Genomic DNA, 15,735 nt, shown 5'->3' with positions numbered 1-15,735 from the left:
GTCTAAGGGGATACTTCGGTGGGGAGGACTGCAGCGTGGCGCTGGCTTGAATTGCCCCCAACTAGGGGAAGGGAGCAACACGAAGGACTGCAGCAGGAAGGATGTGGGGGTCTGTCCTTGCTACCCTCCGGTGGCTATAGAAATTTGAGCCACAATCGCCCTCAGGGCCCTGGCTGTTTATTGTGCATCTGCGTTGGGTAATTGCTCACGGGTGGCGGCCCATTTAAAGGTTTGTCTGCGTCAGAAGGGCCGGAACCCGAGGGGATTCTTGGATTTGCGGCGGCCTGCATAGCCCACAGGGCATCCCCACGGTAGGAGAGGTAGAGCAGGCGATAAAGCAGCAGGCGATAAAACATCAGGAGCCCGGCCCAAGGACTCAACGAAGAGGGAACGTCCCCCGGCGAAGGGAGTTTCAGAATCGGGGTGGGGCCAGTCAAGGCTCAGCAGGAGGGGGTCTTGGGCTATTTCGTGTGGCGCCAGGAGTCTCGAGGCACCGACCTGAAAAAGGCAGGGGCTGCAATCGGGGCCCATTGCAGATGTCTTCCAGGTCTATGGTAGGGCCAGCCACCCCACAAGTGAGCCCCAGGGAACACTTTCTGCTCTTTGGCCTGCAATGGCAAACAAGGACATTGATAAAACCAGCAGTGGCCACTCAAAGGAACAAAGAGGATCGGAGGTGGATAAGGAGGCGACGCGGATGACAAGGCAAGATTTGAGAGGGGAAATGCAGGCTCTGAGGGAGTCTTTGGCTCATACATTTCAAGACCAGTTTCAACTTATGAGAACTGACCTCAACGTAGCATTGGGGGAAATTCGGCACGAAGTAGCTCAACTTCTTGGGGAAAGGACTGATCTGTTGGAAAGGGGACTCCAGGAGAGTGAGAGGGAAACTTGTAAGTGATTTCAACCCGGCACTTCACCTAAGTCAATGCCTAGCGTGTGATGCGTAGCTGAAACCCTTAATTATTTGTTTCTATAAGTTCTTTTATTTCTGAACGATGCACCACTTATGTCATGCCGATCTCTCTTTTAGGGGTCACACTGAACCAGGAATCGGGCTGGTTTGCAAAGTTAAAATAAATATTTATTTTATATTTCACAATATATATATATATATATATCACCCTAGTCTTAATGGGTACACAATGATCACCAATGGGGTGATGTCACACTAAACACTCTCTTTAATCACAAGGAGTAATGATGGGAAAAATAATGCAGCACAGAAATAATACTTTTGAGTGTGTTCACTCAAATGGCAATGTGATTACTATTTCCCCTGCACACTCTTCAATCCCCCCCAAAATGTAATATAAAGGGATAGAAGGAGAGAGACCAGGTTTCAGGAATGCAGAATTCAACAAAAATATCAATCCCAATTTCCCCCAGCAAACACCAGAGAAAAACAGAATTGATTGGCAAACTTGTCAAAATGCTTTCAAAGTTGGCTTGAATGGAATGGTAAAACACTGAAAATGGTTTAAATCACTGATCTTGTTGCAATACTAATGGGAGCCACTTTGTATGGTTTCAGACAAACACTAGCAATGATTTGAGAGTAATGAGCAAGTTGGCAACTTAATTTTGAGGTTGGGTGCTATGTAAAGCTATTTCATACGTTATGGATTTGAGCCAAACAAAAAAATGTTCGACAAACGTTTCCGCGCGTGGTAGGCGCGATTGCGGAAAAAGGAGTTGCGGTATTGGGTTCTTTAGAAAGCTTAGGATTTCGTTTCTAGCATAAAGTATGAAAAACCTATGAACGTTTTTGTGGAGGTCGGTTTTTTCCAGAAAGAGGCAAAATTGTATAGCAAGGAGGCGCTTTTAAAAGTACAAACAAGGTTTCTTTACACTAGGGAAGGACGTCACCGATCAGGTTTTTGCCCGCCGAGACGCTTGCCTTTCTTCAGATAGAATATATCAGTGCACAGATGATTTTAACAATATTATTACTGAAGGACTATAGGATAAGAGAGAGAGGTCGGGCAGGACAAAAAGGTCGCCTTCGCCAGATATGGTCAGAAGGAAGCAGTGTTACGAGCGGCTAGACTAAGCGAGCCTGTTCGCTACAAAGGGCATGAAATTCTGTTCTAAGACCTGGCGCGAGCACACTGGTGAAAAGGGGGATGGGTCCAGTACTGAAAGAGCTGTTCAAGAAAGGGATAAATACAAGTGGTCGTTTCCCTTCAGCTTAATATTTGAATGGGAGGGGGCCCAGAGACGAGCGACCACACCTCAAGAGGCAGCCAGTATCATAGGTTTGGAGTTGGAGATTGATTGAGGCGGGGGGGTGCCTGGGGGACCCTGTTTACCGTGGCGTTCAAAGGGAGATGGGCAGACCCTGGGAATGGGGTGACTGTGGGGGAGCGGGGTAAAAGGAAGGGGGAGTTGCGGGGCCCGGCGGTGGTGCTGGGGTCTCAGAGATCGGAGAGGGAGGGAGGTTGCAATGTAGCGGGAGATGGGTAATTAACTTGCGCCCGGGGGGCACGCAGGGTTGGTGGACTCATGGACTGCACGAGGAACCTGAGGAGAGGAGTAGAAACATGTTGGAACAAGTAAGGACGGGACTGTGCTGGGGGCGGGAGTTGGAGGGGGGTGGGAGAGTGGGTGTGGCATAGCCCAAAGTTGGGGTTTCTGGGCACGAGGAGGGCAGGGCAGGGGAGGGGCGGGATAAGGGACAGGGAGGGGGCCAAGGCATTCATGGAGAATCCTTTGAAGTCGTGGGGAATAGGAGAGGGTTGGGGTGGGGGATGGCAGGGCGGCTTGCGGGCGAGAGGCATAACGTCAGCTCAGTTTCAGGTGGCGGACTCATAATGTGAGAGGGTTAAATTCCCCCCCTTAAGTGGGCCAAACTAGAACAATTCACCCGTACACACGCACCGGATGTTTTGGCTCTGCAGGAGACCCATTTACTGCGCAAAGACCAGGGTCGCCTACGCTTGAAGGGTTTCCACAGATTGTTTTTGCGTCAGGTCCCACCAAGAAAGGAGGGGTGGTTCTGGCTTTCGGGAGGGGTTTGGACTTTAAAGTACAAGAAGCCCTGAGAGACAAAAATGGGAGGTTCATTATGGTAAGGGGGGAGCACATGGGGGCCACCTACACCATAGCCTCGGTTTACAGCCCAAATGTGGGACAAGAGAGGTTGGCGAGGGAGACTCTGGGCGTGCTGGAGGGGTTTGTGAGGGAGCAAATCATCCTGATGGGTGACCTGAACCTGCCCTGGGACAAGTGGTTGGATCGTACCCAGCACGCTGGCGGACGGGGGAGTGGTGGCCTCCCCACAGCTGAGGGAGCGGTTTAAGGCCGCAGGCTTGAGGGATATGTGGAGGACGGTCAGGGGGGGGGGGACGAGGGGTACACATTCCTCTCTGATGTGCATAGAACTCAGTCCAGAATTGATTATATCTGGGTCTCGGTGAGCCTGGTGGGAAGGGTAGAGCAAGTGATGACTGGCCCTGTGGGAATTGCCGACCATAAGGTTGTGCAGATGAAAATGCAGTTGGGTAGGCGAAGGCCATGGGTTTGGAGTTGGCATTTCCCAGGGGAACTCCTGAGGGATCAAGTGATGCGGGAGGAGATAAGCAACAACATCAAAGCTTTTTTAGAAAGAAATAATGGGACGGATACAAGTCTCAGCAGAAGGTGGGATGCGTTCAAAGCAACGCTTAGAGGGGATCTCATCGCCCTGAAAGCAGAGAGGAATAAACAATTGAGGCTCCTGGAAACCCAATTGGAAGGGGAGGTGGAGGCTGCAAGGGTGAAACTAAAGGAGGCCCCCCACAAGGAAAGTTTATAGGGAGTACATGTAGGCAGAGGGGCAACTGGGGATCTTGAGGACCAAAAGGGAAGAGGGTGCCATGTTAAAGGTCAGGCAGAAATGTTACACAAAGGCAAATAAGGCGGACTCGCATTTAGCGCGTCTGCTGTGAGGTAGCAGGGATCAGAATACGATCTCGGCCCTGAGGGATGAAAGGGGGATAGAATAACACGTTCTGAAGAGATCAGGGAGCGACTAGTCAGATTTTAGGAGGCCCTGTACACGTCTCAGGCCCCGGTCACCCAGCTCCAGAAAGACTTTTTGGGGTATTTGACCCTGCCGCGACTCTTAAGGGATATCGGAGAGGAGCTGGGACGGGCCATTTCGGAGGAAGAGGTACGGGCTGTCATTGTGTCACTACCCAGCAATAGGGCCCCGGGCTCGGATGGCTATCCAGCCTCTTTTTACAAAACCTTTTCCGCCATCTTGGTCCCACACCTTGCTCAACTCTTTAACTCCTTCGGCACCACGGGCTGCATCACTCCTTCAATGGAGGAGGCCAAAATCACACTTGTAGATAAGGCTGGCAAAGACCCCGAAAATTGCACTTCCTATAGACCCATCGGCCTTATAAATTCGGATGCAAAAATATTTACAAAAATGTTGGCGAGGCGTCTGGAGATGCATCTCCCCACATTGATCCATCAAGATCAGACAGGGTTTGTGCGGGGACGGCAAACGGCTGATAACATCAGGCGGGTAGCTCATGTGGTTGAGAAAGTGCAGAAGACCCTCACCCCGGCGATTCTCCTAGCATTGGATGCTGAGAAGGCGTTCGACCGGGTGGAGTGGTCCGTTTTATTTTTGCCCATGGAAAAAATTGGGGATAGGCGCAGGTTTCATCAAGATAGGGCTGGCGAATTATAGAGCCCCGACCTCGCGATTACTCGTGAACAGTGCGATGTCGCGACCCTTTAGACTCGGCAGATGTACTAAGCAGGGGTGCCCCCTCTCTCCGCTGCTGTACGTGCTGTACTTGGCGCCCCTTCTTGGTCGATTTGCGAGGCTGAAAATATCCAGGCCATCCCTTTCAGGGGGGCTTCATCATAAGGTTGCGGCGTTCGCTGACGACATGCTGCTCACATTGGCGAGCCCAGGGTAGTCCATAGAGGCGTGTATGACACTTCTGTCCAGGTTCGGGGACATTTCTGATCTGCGGGTGAATTGGCAGAAATCTGAGGTTCTGAATTTGTCGCTGAAGGGCGATGAGGCAAGGGCCTTGAAGGCGTCTTCACCATTTAAATGGAGTTCGGGTGGAATACGATACCTGGGGATTAGGGTCACCCCTCGACTGTTGGGATGGTATGGGGCGAATTACACTCCTATGTTAGCGTTGATCAAAAAAGACCTCAGGAAGTGGAGCTCCCTAAGGATTTCGTTGTGGGGAAGAGGTTCGGTGCTCAAAATGGTGGTCCTACTGTAAACGGTCCACCGGTGTGGGGGTCTGTACTTCCGCTCTCTATATGGTAGAGGGGAGGCACAGAGGACCCCTGCCAAGATTCTCTATGCGGTAGCTGTGGTCGAGCAATCAAGGCATAGCTTCTCACGAGGTGATGCAGGCTAGTTCTTAAGTACAGTGCAGTCCCCAAGCACCCACAAAGGAATGTCCACGCACTATATCGGTTAAAACACAGTCTTTATATAATTAATATTCAAGGTCATGTACACTATCACAATAACTCACTTTGTACTCCGAAAATCAACAATGGTAAATATATACAGTTCTAAAGTGGTACCACTAACGTTATCAGATCTCATTAAAGTGCATACGGTCAGAATGACGCACAGATCTAAATAAAGAGATCCAACAATAGAAAGAGGAAGGAAAGCAAAATGGTTGAACAACTGGCCGAATACTGGTTACTACCGTTACACAGCTCTGTGTGGAGATCCCCCCCCTCACCTGGGCAACCTGTAGAAATAAAGATACAAGTCCAGTCCATATATTGTTCTCACTAGACTTTTCAATAGTTCTGCAACCCCAAAGTACCTGGCGTTGTAGCGTTCCTCGGGGAATGGACGGCCCTTCTTGAGTGTCCTCCCTTTCAGACAGGAGTCGCGGGTCATCGAACTTCCGACAGAGAACAGGTCGAACTATGACGGTGAAGTGGCCGCATCGTTCCTAGCGGTGCTCGTTGATGGGGAATCGTAAACATCCTGCAAGGAAGACGCGTGCGGGGCACCTCAATGTCGATAGTTCTGCACCGCAAAGAGTTGGAAGAACTCTGGCCCAGCGAAGGGCGTCGAGTAGTCGGCGTCTCTGTGGTCTTTGGGTGGCAGGAAACCCACCGGTGGATGTTCATTGGCCCGTCGATGGTCAGGCCTTCTCCAGCAGGATACAGCGGCGACGATGCGGACGAGAGCGTCCTTGGATTCAAAAGTTCTTAGGCAGAGTGGGAGCCTGGCAGCTCCAGTCAGCGACAGCGGTCGTCAACAGTGACGGACAACAGTCCGGGCGCTTTTCCTTGGGGTTCTGCAGCAGTCCCCATATCGGGTCGCAGCCTGTCGAAGGTCTGTCTACCAGGGATCTTAGGCAAAGATCAGCTGTGCACGATGGTCCCTCGTAGCTCGGGAAGAGGGCGCCTTACCAGGTCCTCTCTGGGTCAGTTCTTGGAGGCACAGCAGCTTTCAGATGGTGAAGGAGAGCAACAGCAACTCTTCTCTTCCAGCAAGGCTTCAAAGTCAAGCGTCAGTTTCACTCCAGTTACTCTTCGTAGTTTGGACCTCACCTCTGAACACTTCTGAACACGATTCCTAGCAGCGAGAGGTCCCCAGATTTACTTTTGATCTCCCATTAATTCCGCTGGGTCATACTCAAGCATCCAATCACGACTAAGGTCATTCATGCAGGCAGGCACACAGTGCATTCAGGCCATTCACTTCTCTCCAGACACTCACAACAAGTTATGTGTATTGGGACAAGTACCGAGCCATTCAACACTCCATACTGCATTCATACCAGTTTCGGGCAGGGCTGTCTCAGTCATTGTGTCAACCACTAGATACTAGACACTCACAACATAGAATGCGTATTAATCACACACTCCATTCACCCAGGTCTCACCCACAGGTGTACCCACAACATACGGTAGTTGACAAGGCTCCAGCCAGTCTGGTCAGCACTTCTCCACACTACCATATATGGAACTTCCACCCAACAGCCATTCAGGGGGAAGGGACAGAGTCAGGGCTTCCCGGGACTTCGGGAAGATCAAGGTAACAGGCGATGGAAGGCAAGAGGCCATGGGGGCCATTTTGTCTCCATCAGGAATCTACCGATTCCAATGACAGGGCCTGGGCATCCCAAATGGAGGACGCTCAGGGCACCAGTCAATTCAGCACGGAGCTGCCACCAGCCCGTACCCTGCTCTGTGGGTCACACTCAGGTGCCCAAGAACATACACTAGGGGCACAGGGTTGCACCCCTACCCATGGGTGCCATAAGGGTATCCCATGGGTCTGTTCACCAAACCAAGAGAGAGAGCTGCACCGCCAGGAGTCCCACATGAACTCCTGCGCGGAAAACATGACAGAACACGATAAAAAGCAGTAAAGGACAAGGATACAGAGGCCCTGTCCCTCCGATGCATTTTCAGCATCACACCTACCACGACTGCTTTATCTATTTCAGGCAGTTCCGCTGCCGGTTCCTGCTTACTTTTTTAAGGAATTGGACAAGGCAGTTAAGGACTTTGTCTGGGAGGGCAAGAAGCTGCGCTTGTCTAAGTGGCTATTGGCAGCACCTAAGAGGGTGGGGGGCCTGGCATTACCGAACATTCGCCGTTACTACGAAGCCACGCAGCTCAGGGTAATCCGGGAATGGTTTTCAGCGGAATATAACAAGCAGTGGGTTAAGATGGATAGAGCAGTAGCTCGACACCATTTAGGAGAGGTACTCTGGCTTCCGCGCAGGCTAAGACCGGCACATCTATATTTGGGCAGCATAACAAAGGGGTTGGTTGAAATCTGACGAGGTTGTGGAGACATTGGGGATTACTACCTTTCCATCGCCGTTCACCCCCATCTTCAATAACGGGGATTTCACCCCGGGGTTGGAAAAGGGGGCATTCCTGAGGTGGGAGAGCGGGGGATGCAGGGTCATTAGAGATTTGTTTCGGGGTCCGAATGTGAAATCCTTTGAAGAATGCAAACGGGAGTTCGGGGTGGGTGAGGGAGAACGGCTCAGATATTTTCAGCTCAGACACTGGGTGATGTCCTAGGAAGTTTCGGAGGGCAGCAACTCAGGAACTGACACAGTTTGAGCGATTCCTCCTGGCACACGAGGGTTCCAAAGGGCTGATCTCTGATCTTTATAGGCTACAGGAGAGTGCCAGTCTGACTGTGAAATGGCTGTATTTGTCCAGATGGGAGGGGCTAACAGGGGCAGAAATGGACTGGGAGGAATGTGAGAGGCTTTGAAAATTAATACCGAAGGTGTCCAGGGCGACCCAGCTGCAGGAGGCTTGGTACAAATACCTATTCGGATGGCATTACACCCCGGCGCGCCTCCATGCAATATTCTGAACAACATCCGGATCATGCTGGAGGGGTTTTGGTGAAGAAGGCACAGATGCTCATATATGGTGGGATTGTCCTAATATCACGCCCTTCTGGAGAGATATTTCTCAGGCGTTAGACCAGACCTTTGGGGAAGGAATGAGTCAGGACCCTCGGGAGATCCTATTGGGTAAGTGGTGAGAGTCGGGGTGCGGGGTGGGGGGACAATATAAGGCTAAAGTAATATTTGTGCTAGCGGCGATGGCTCTCATTGCCCAAAGATGGAACAGCCCCAGTATCCCAACCGAGCAGGACTGGATGAGGAAAATGTGGGAGATAGTTTCTTTGGTGTGGGCTACGTTTGCTGTCAACTGTACTTAGGGGAAATTTGCGGCGGAATGGGGAGAGACATTGAAGGGGGAGTTTCGTGAACAGTGGCGACCCCATCCACTCAAACTGTTGGACCTGCACGTCTGAGTCGCCAGAGGAGCATGGGATGGGGGAGCGGGAGGGGAGACTGGGAGCGCTATGGCAAGGTTGGGCGGGGATGGGGAGGAAGGGGGGGTAAGGTACGGGGTTTTGTTATTGTCTCAAGTTATCAAAATAATAAAGAGAAGTTTAAAAACAAAAAAGTACTTTCAGATGCAGGTGCACGCAATGGTGCAGTAGAGGGAAAACTGGGTCTCTTGCAGGGGCTGTAGCGACTCGGGAAGGTAGGTGAGGCGATGCAGAATAGGTTCCAAAAGGGGCTCACCAAGAGGGCAGAACAGGCTCCAGGAGTTGGCAATAGGGCAGTAGCACAGGCTACCTGTGGAAAGGTTAGTGTTCCTTAGGGGACACTTGTGCGTATAAAATGGATGGATGAGCTAGGGTCCACCGATGAGGGTTGCAAGTACTCACCGACCCCTGGAGCACTCAGGACCTAACTTCACCAATCAAGTCCACTTCGGTTGCAGGTTCAAATGCGGCAATGGTGCAGCTCTGCGGCCGAGTTACAGCGACGATTCTGTGGCAGGTCAGTGACGATTTTTCTGCTCATTGTGAAGGGATCAAGCCAGTTTGACTGCTGGAGGATTTAGGGCACAGAGGGGCACAGCAGCAAGGCACCTGCGAAGTTCGGGACCATGACTGGGCAACACAGTGACCGCGTGCACTCGGGTTCAGGCGTACTCTCCTAATTCCAGACCCAGGGCACTTAGGTGTACAAAACACGACAGGAGAGTGCCTTGGATGCAGTGCTTAGGATCAACCAAGTTTCAAGTGTCGACTCGAAACAGCGGCGGTTTCAGAGCAAAGGTCCTGTGCATGTTAGTCAGTTTGCTTGTTGGCCCAGGAACACTTTTGAAGAGGCTCGCTTGCAGGTTAAGATGAAGGTGCCGTGAATAGTTGTTCCCACTTCTCTCCCGGCGGACCGCCAAAACTTACGGTGTCCTTGTTTCGCAGATGTGTTTAACTCTGCAACGCCGACTGCTCTCAGTCTGCCTCACTTGCACCACTCCTTTTCACCCGGGGGTAGCGAATTTCCTTTCCCAGTTGTGCTGCTGTCCTCACCCTGCTTTATTACACCTTTTGTGAGCCTGGCCGAGAGTTCGTGAGAGTGCGACCTCACTCTCTGGTGGCCATCTTGGAATCTCACCCTTGCAAACTTTAAACAACCATTGCCATTCTAGCAAGTCAACAGCTTTGATTGCATCAAAGGATTCTATTGCCATATCTTCTTGCGATTTTCATATATGAAGTCGGCAGCGTTTCATTGATGTGTTACTTCCCTAAATATAGCTACTATTTTAAGCAGCGATATCGGATGCTATGATTTTGCATTTTCTGGGATATTTGTCCAATGATAGTAACACCATTCCTATTACTTCCCTCATAGTTTCTGGGAGGGGGCCCGTTTGGAAGGCATAGTCATAGACTTGCTTCAGTTTAGGAGCTACGTATTGATGACAAACAAAGGGGGTTCTGGGAGTCTCTCTACCGGCACAAACACAGCCCATTGACCTCTTCTTGGGTGGATGGCCCCCAGGAGAGTCTCAACCAAGTCTTTAGCTCACTGTCCATTTCACAGAGGAGAAATATCCCTGCATATCAGTCTTTGTCCTGCCCAGGGGCAGTCCAGCACCGAAATTCTAGGCAATTCTTCTCTGAACTAGAGTACCAACAGCAACCCCATATACACGTGTTTCAGCCTTGTTGGGCATCATCAAAGAGGTGGAGCTGTGCCTCTCTGAGAACAGTGAGCAAGGGGTCCACGTCTGGATTCCCCTGGTAAAGACTTGGTTGAGATTCTCCCAGGGGCCATCCACCCAAGAACAGGTCCGTGGACTGTGTTTGTGATGGTAGAGAGACTCTCAGACCCCCCCTTTCATTTACCTATTGACGACTCCCATTTTTTCTGTAATTGGTGGGGGGGGGGCATGTCCTCTCCTCCTTACTCCGGCTGCCAAATGACAACTGAGTCTAACAAACCTTCCACATTACAAATTTGGTTCATTTAATCACTGCACACCGATCTGAATATATCCATAGAGCTGCGTGTGTGGAAGCACTTTGCAGGCTCCTATGTGCCTGTTTTCCATTTTTGTTGGGGGTGCTTTTATCCCCAGTTTTGTTGTTTTTGGGAACATTGTCCTGTTTTTAGGGCCTCTACGTGTCTGTTAAAATGTGTATCTTTAGTGATGTATGTATGTGTTGCTGGAAGGTCAGATAGGTTGTACCCAAACACGTTTATGCAGGGGTACAAATTTCAAGTTGCAAGCTACTAGCCATGCATAAAGTCACTCGCCTCCCTCAATTGTCGACATACACAAAGCGCATCACTTATTAGTTACAAAGAGCCAGTTATCACTAGCCAGCGGATGGTGGCTAGTGCACATTTTTAGACATTCTTATAGTATTCACATACAACTGTTGTGGGTCTTGGTAAACAGATTGAGTCGGGCCTTAGGTTTACATAGTCTGTTTCAAATTCATAGACGATGCTTATAATTTGTAAAGAAGGATTATGTGAGGGGACAGAAATAAGAGGCGGACACAAAGTTGTAATGTTTTCAACATTAGCCATTTTATTCAAATAAAAAAAGGTTTGGCCTATCTGTCCCTATCCTAAAGAGTTTCCCTACCTAGAAAACGAAAACTAAAGCAAGCTGACCTTGTGCCAAAATGTATCTGACCCTCGCACTAAAACACACAATCCGAAGGTGCAAGGTAAATGCCTCTGCTTTAAATTCAGCAAAATAGTCTTTTTATACAGGCGTTGATTCCCTTCCCCTGAATTGTCTCAGGTAGAATGTGGAAAGAGTATGGTGCAAACAATGTTCCTCCAAATTAGGGGCAATGTCTCATTTATATAACACGTTGTTAAGGATGATGAAACTTCTCTTTTGCAAAGGATAGGAAACGTGTCTTTTCCCCACAGCAACGTAAGGTTTGTTTATTTGTAATGCGCGCAAGACCCGGGGGTATCAAGATTACTTTCAGCTTAAAGGTTAGTAAGTTTCAAGGTTACATAAACAATAGGTATACGCCGCCCACTAATACAGAACAATTCAGGGATTGGTAATAATACTAGACATACAGGTGAATTACATTGATTACAAAATTTATGTATATATGTGTGTGTGTGTGTGTGTGTGTGTATGTATATATATATATATATATATATATATATATATATAGATCGAGGGATAGATATAGAGCTAGATGGATAGATATAGATAGAGTGATGGTGTTTTAATACATCCTTAAGGATGGTGAGTGAAATGTCTTTTCCAAGCACTGGTTCCTTAAGAGTAGTATACATCTCTCTTACACAAGACTCTTAAGAAAAATTAAACTTTGTCTTTTCCCACAATGATGTTTGAAAGGATGGCAAAAGTGTCTTTTCTATAAAAACGACTTCCAAAAGATGGTCCCCTGGTATACTCTCATGCCCGGAACGTTTCCACAATGCCTTTTTTCTTTTTCACATACTCCACATGGATTACCTGGTGTATTCCCTGCCATAAATCCCCCTCTGGGCTTTGCAGATCCCCTGGTGTACTCTCCTCATCTTTTTCCCCCAAAGGCTCACTGCCTAATGTACCTCTTTCACCAGGTCTTTTTACAACTTTCATTTTATCTTTGTCTCTTTCACTTTACGTATAACACAGTTGTAGTTCTTCATGGTTTATACTATTTTGGCTCCAGGTATTAATTGTTCCAACTTCCCCCACAAAGGCATCCCATATATGGAGACATGTTCAAACTTTGTTTGTCAACTTCAATATTAGTGTTCATTGGCCTGTGGCAATACTTGTTCCAAACTTCCAATATTGATTTTTCATATATGAAGATTGGTACAGATTGTGCCTTTCAATTGCTTCATTATAGTAAATTTAGTCATGCCCACTTTCCCCAAATCGACATCTCCTTTATAGAGACCTGGGTAAATTCGGTCTTTGTCAGAATGCCCTGGGGCTCCCAGTACTCTTGGGCAGACTCACCGGTATTCGCTGGCATTTCCCACCCAGGGTTTATAGCTGCAGCAAAGTCCATGCTGCGAGAAAGTGCTTCTACCGGCTTCTTCGTTCGCTGGTGAAATTGCTGCTTCTCAACTGGACGGCGTCCTGCAGCTGTTCCATTGCTGCCGGCTCACCGGTGGTCTTCCGTCAGCATCTGATGTGCTGGTTCTGGTCTCTCTCCTTTCTAGAAGGAAGCACCTGCCTGTTTGTGGGTCTGCCTTAGGTTCTGCTTTCTGCTGCACCTGCTCTGCATCTCTCTTCTCCCCATTCGAAAAAGGCACACCATTTTTAAATGTCCTGCGCAGTTGATTGGTATTACAGCAACTAGTCTGCATATTTAGCTTGGTGTGTTGTATAGGAGATGGAGTCATAGGAGTTGTAGACTTTGTAAAGCTGTATTGCTTTGGATCTTTGTTCAAATTAAGATTGTAAGAAATAGATGTGAGTTTTTTTGTATATTTGAAGTATGAATGGTATCCTGCCTAGGGTGTCTGGCAAGAGGAGGTCTAAGGGTTTTACCACTGGAAGGATTCGTATAATGACAATGTGCCATCAGAAATCTAGTAATTATAGGGTGGTCTTAACGTGTAAGGGAAGAATACTGCTTCTCGCCTGATGGGGTCACCACATCTCCCCGACAGCCATCTCTTCCCATGTGATCTTCCCTCATAATACCACCCCCGGGGTCAGGTTCAGGGAGCAGCTACCGTGACCTGGCCAATTGGGAGGAGATCTTGGGCTGGGGATCAGGGATGACTCCACAGGATTTATCACAATTAGTACTAGGGAGGCTTTTCAACTATAACTATATAATGATAGGATCTGTTCTTTTTGTGATCTGTGCTTTTTCTCAAGTTGTATTAGTGTGTATTTAAAGAACACTGGATACATGTATATAGTATGTATGAGCTATTTCCAACATGCAAAATACTCTTATAAATGACCCTCTATCCCCCGCCTGCTCACCTTTGTTCACCATCTCTACCCTCCTCTCCTGCAACAATCATTCTTTGCCACCACTAACCAGTATGAGCTTCTTGCCCTTCTCCTCAGCACTAACCTTTAATATGCCCCCATCAACCCTCTATCCCCGCACATAGTGAAATTCATAGCTCCCAAGTGCTGCTCCAAATTGTACTTCCCTATTCAACTCCTTGCGCGACAGTTCCACATTTTCATCATCCTACAAGCTGGCTACTTTCATCCCTATCCTTAAACCTGGCCTACAGCCTGTCTCTCTTCTACATCACTGTTCCAAAATCCAACAGTGTGTAGTTTGCAACTGAGTCACTGTTCCTTAACACACACAGCCTTCAGGATCCTCTTCACTGTGGATTCAGACCTCTGCACTCTATTGATTCAGCTCTCCTAAATATCCGCAACTACATCTCTTCACGCTCGTCATGCTAACCGTTCATCTATTCTTATCTTCTCGTCTCTGTTGCCTTTGATACCGTCAACCATTCTGACCTTCGCTCAACACTCTCTCTCTCTCTCTCCAAAGGTATCATGGACAAAGCCTGTGCTTGGTTTGCTTCATATGTCGCCCACAAACCCTTCCAGCTGTCATTGAACAACCTTACTGCCCCACTCGTCACCCTTACTGTTGATTTATCACACAGGTCAGTCGTGGGTCCACTTCCCTTTACTCTCTCTATACCTCTGCTTTTGGCCCATTGATCTCATCCTATGGATTCTCCCATCACCTTTTCGTCGCTGGCACTCATTTGTTCTTCTCCTTTCCCTCCTCATATGATGAGCTATGGTAAAAAATGTCTGTCTCTCTGCCATCAAATACTGGATGGCATTTTACTTTGCTCATGCTCAACTCCACTAAGATTGAAGTTCTCTACTTGCCATCTGAACAGGCAATCTAAACATCTATTCTTCTCTTCCAATTTTCTTCCTAACTCTAACTCTGCTCACATCCTTGGTGTCGTCTTCGACCCATTTTATAACTTCTCACTCTCCATCTCCAAATCTGCGACTTAATCTCCTCAACATCAGTAAAATAAGACCTCTTCTCCCCTTCAACACTGCTAAGCACCTAACCTACTCTTTAGTACTCTTTCATTCTGACTACTGTGCCTCTCGACAAAGTACTCAACTATGCTGCTGTACGCCCTTCAACCTTCCCCGCTTCACCTTCCATCTCTTCGCCAGTTAGGCTGGTAATCTATTAAGGGCAAAGTATAAACTAATTTTCATCTTCAAAACTATACATGGACTTGCCCTTCCCTAGATAACAGCCTATCTGGCTCCCTACTCCCCCCCTCCCCTCCCTTTGCTCTCTACGATCATCCTCGGCTCACCTTCTTGCCACCTCTCATGCCTCTTGCTGCCTCTCGTTTCCATGTCTCCCTGCATTGCTTTACCTGTAATCTCTATATATGCACTAGTTGGCTGCTAAGGTTTCACTTTTCAATTGCAACTGGAGATGGAGAACTATCGTTTATGGTGGAGTGGAAAAAAATGTTCTATTTGTTTTTACAAAATGATATGCAGTCCAAAAAAGATTTATTTACAAAATACTGTCCAATTAAATGGTACACTACTTAGATAACAGTGTCAAAAAGGAAAAGCCCAATTTAATAGCATCAAATAAAGACCGTATTGCGGTGACCTTGCTCAAAGAGAAACTGGGATTATTTGTAAGATAAAATTGACATCATTTTAACATTTTTACGCAAACGCCTCATTCCACATAATCTTTTCAAATACATCTTGACAAAACACAGAGTAACTTCTTAAATGCCCCCTAAACAATACTCCCCACCCCCCCCTGCAAATCCTGCAATATCCTGCAATATCTAAATAAGCCACCATTCAGAAAGCCCAGACGTGTGTTCTCTAAAGCCATGCTTGTAAAATTATCTCAAGTTAATTACTATTGTTTCATGGGAAATTGGACTGGAACTT

The 15,735-nt window shown here is 48.1% G+C and overlaps 1 protein-coding gene across 5 annotated transcripts in view; it reads left to right on the top strand.

The window, feature by feature from the left end:
• Positions 1–15,735, top strand: part of FDX2 (ferredoxin 2) — a 503,503-nt gene that overhangs the window by 74,820 nt on the left and 412,948 nt on the right. The gene's annotated exons all lie outside the window — the stretch shown is intronic.

This window comes from Ambystoma mexicanum, chromosome 6p (assembly GCF_040938575.1).
Source record: "Ambystoma mexicanum isolate Mex_15411 chromosome 6p, UKY_AmexF1_1, whole genome shotgun sequence".
Lineage (NCBI taxonomy): Eukaryota > Metazoa > Chordata > Amphibia > Caudata > Ambystomatidae > Ambystoma > Ambystoma mexicanum.
The sequence above is the reverse complement of the archived record's forward strand: the minus strand, read 5'-3'. Positions and strand labels throughout refer to the sequence as shown.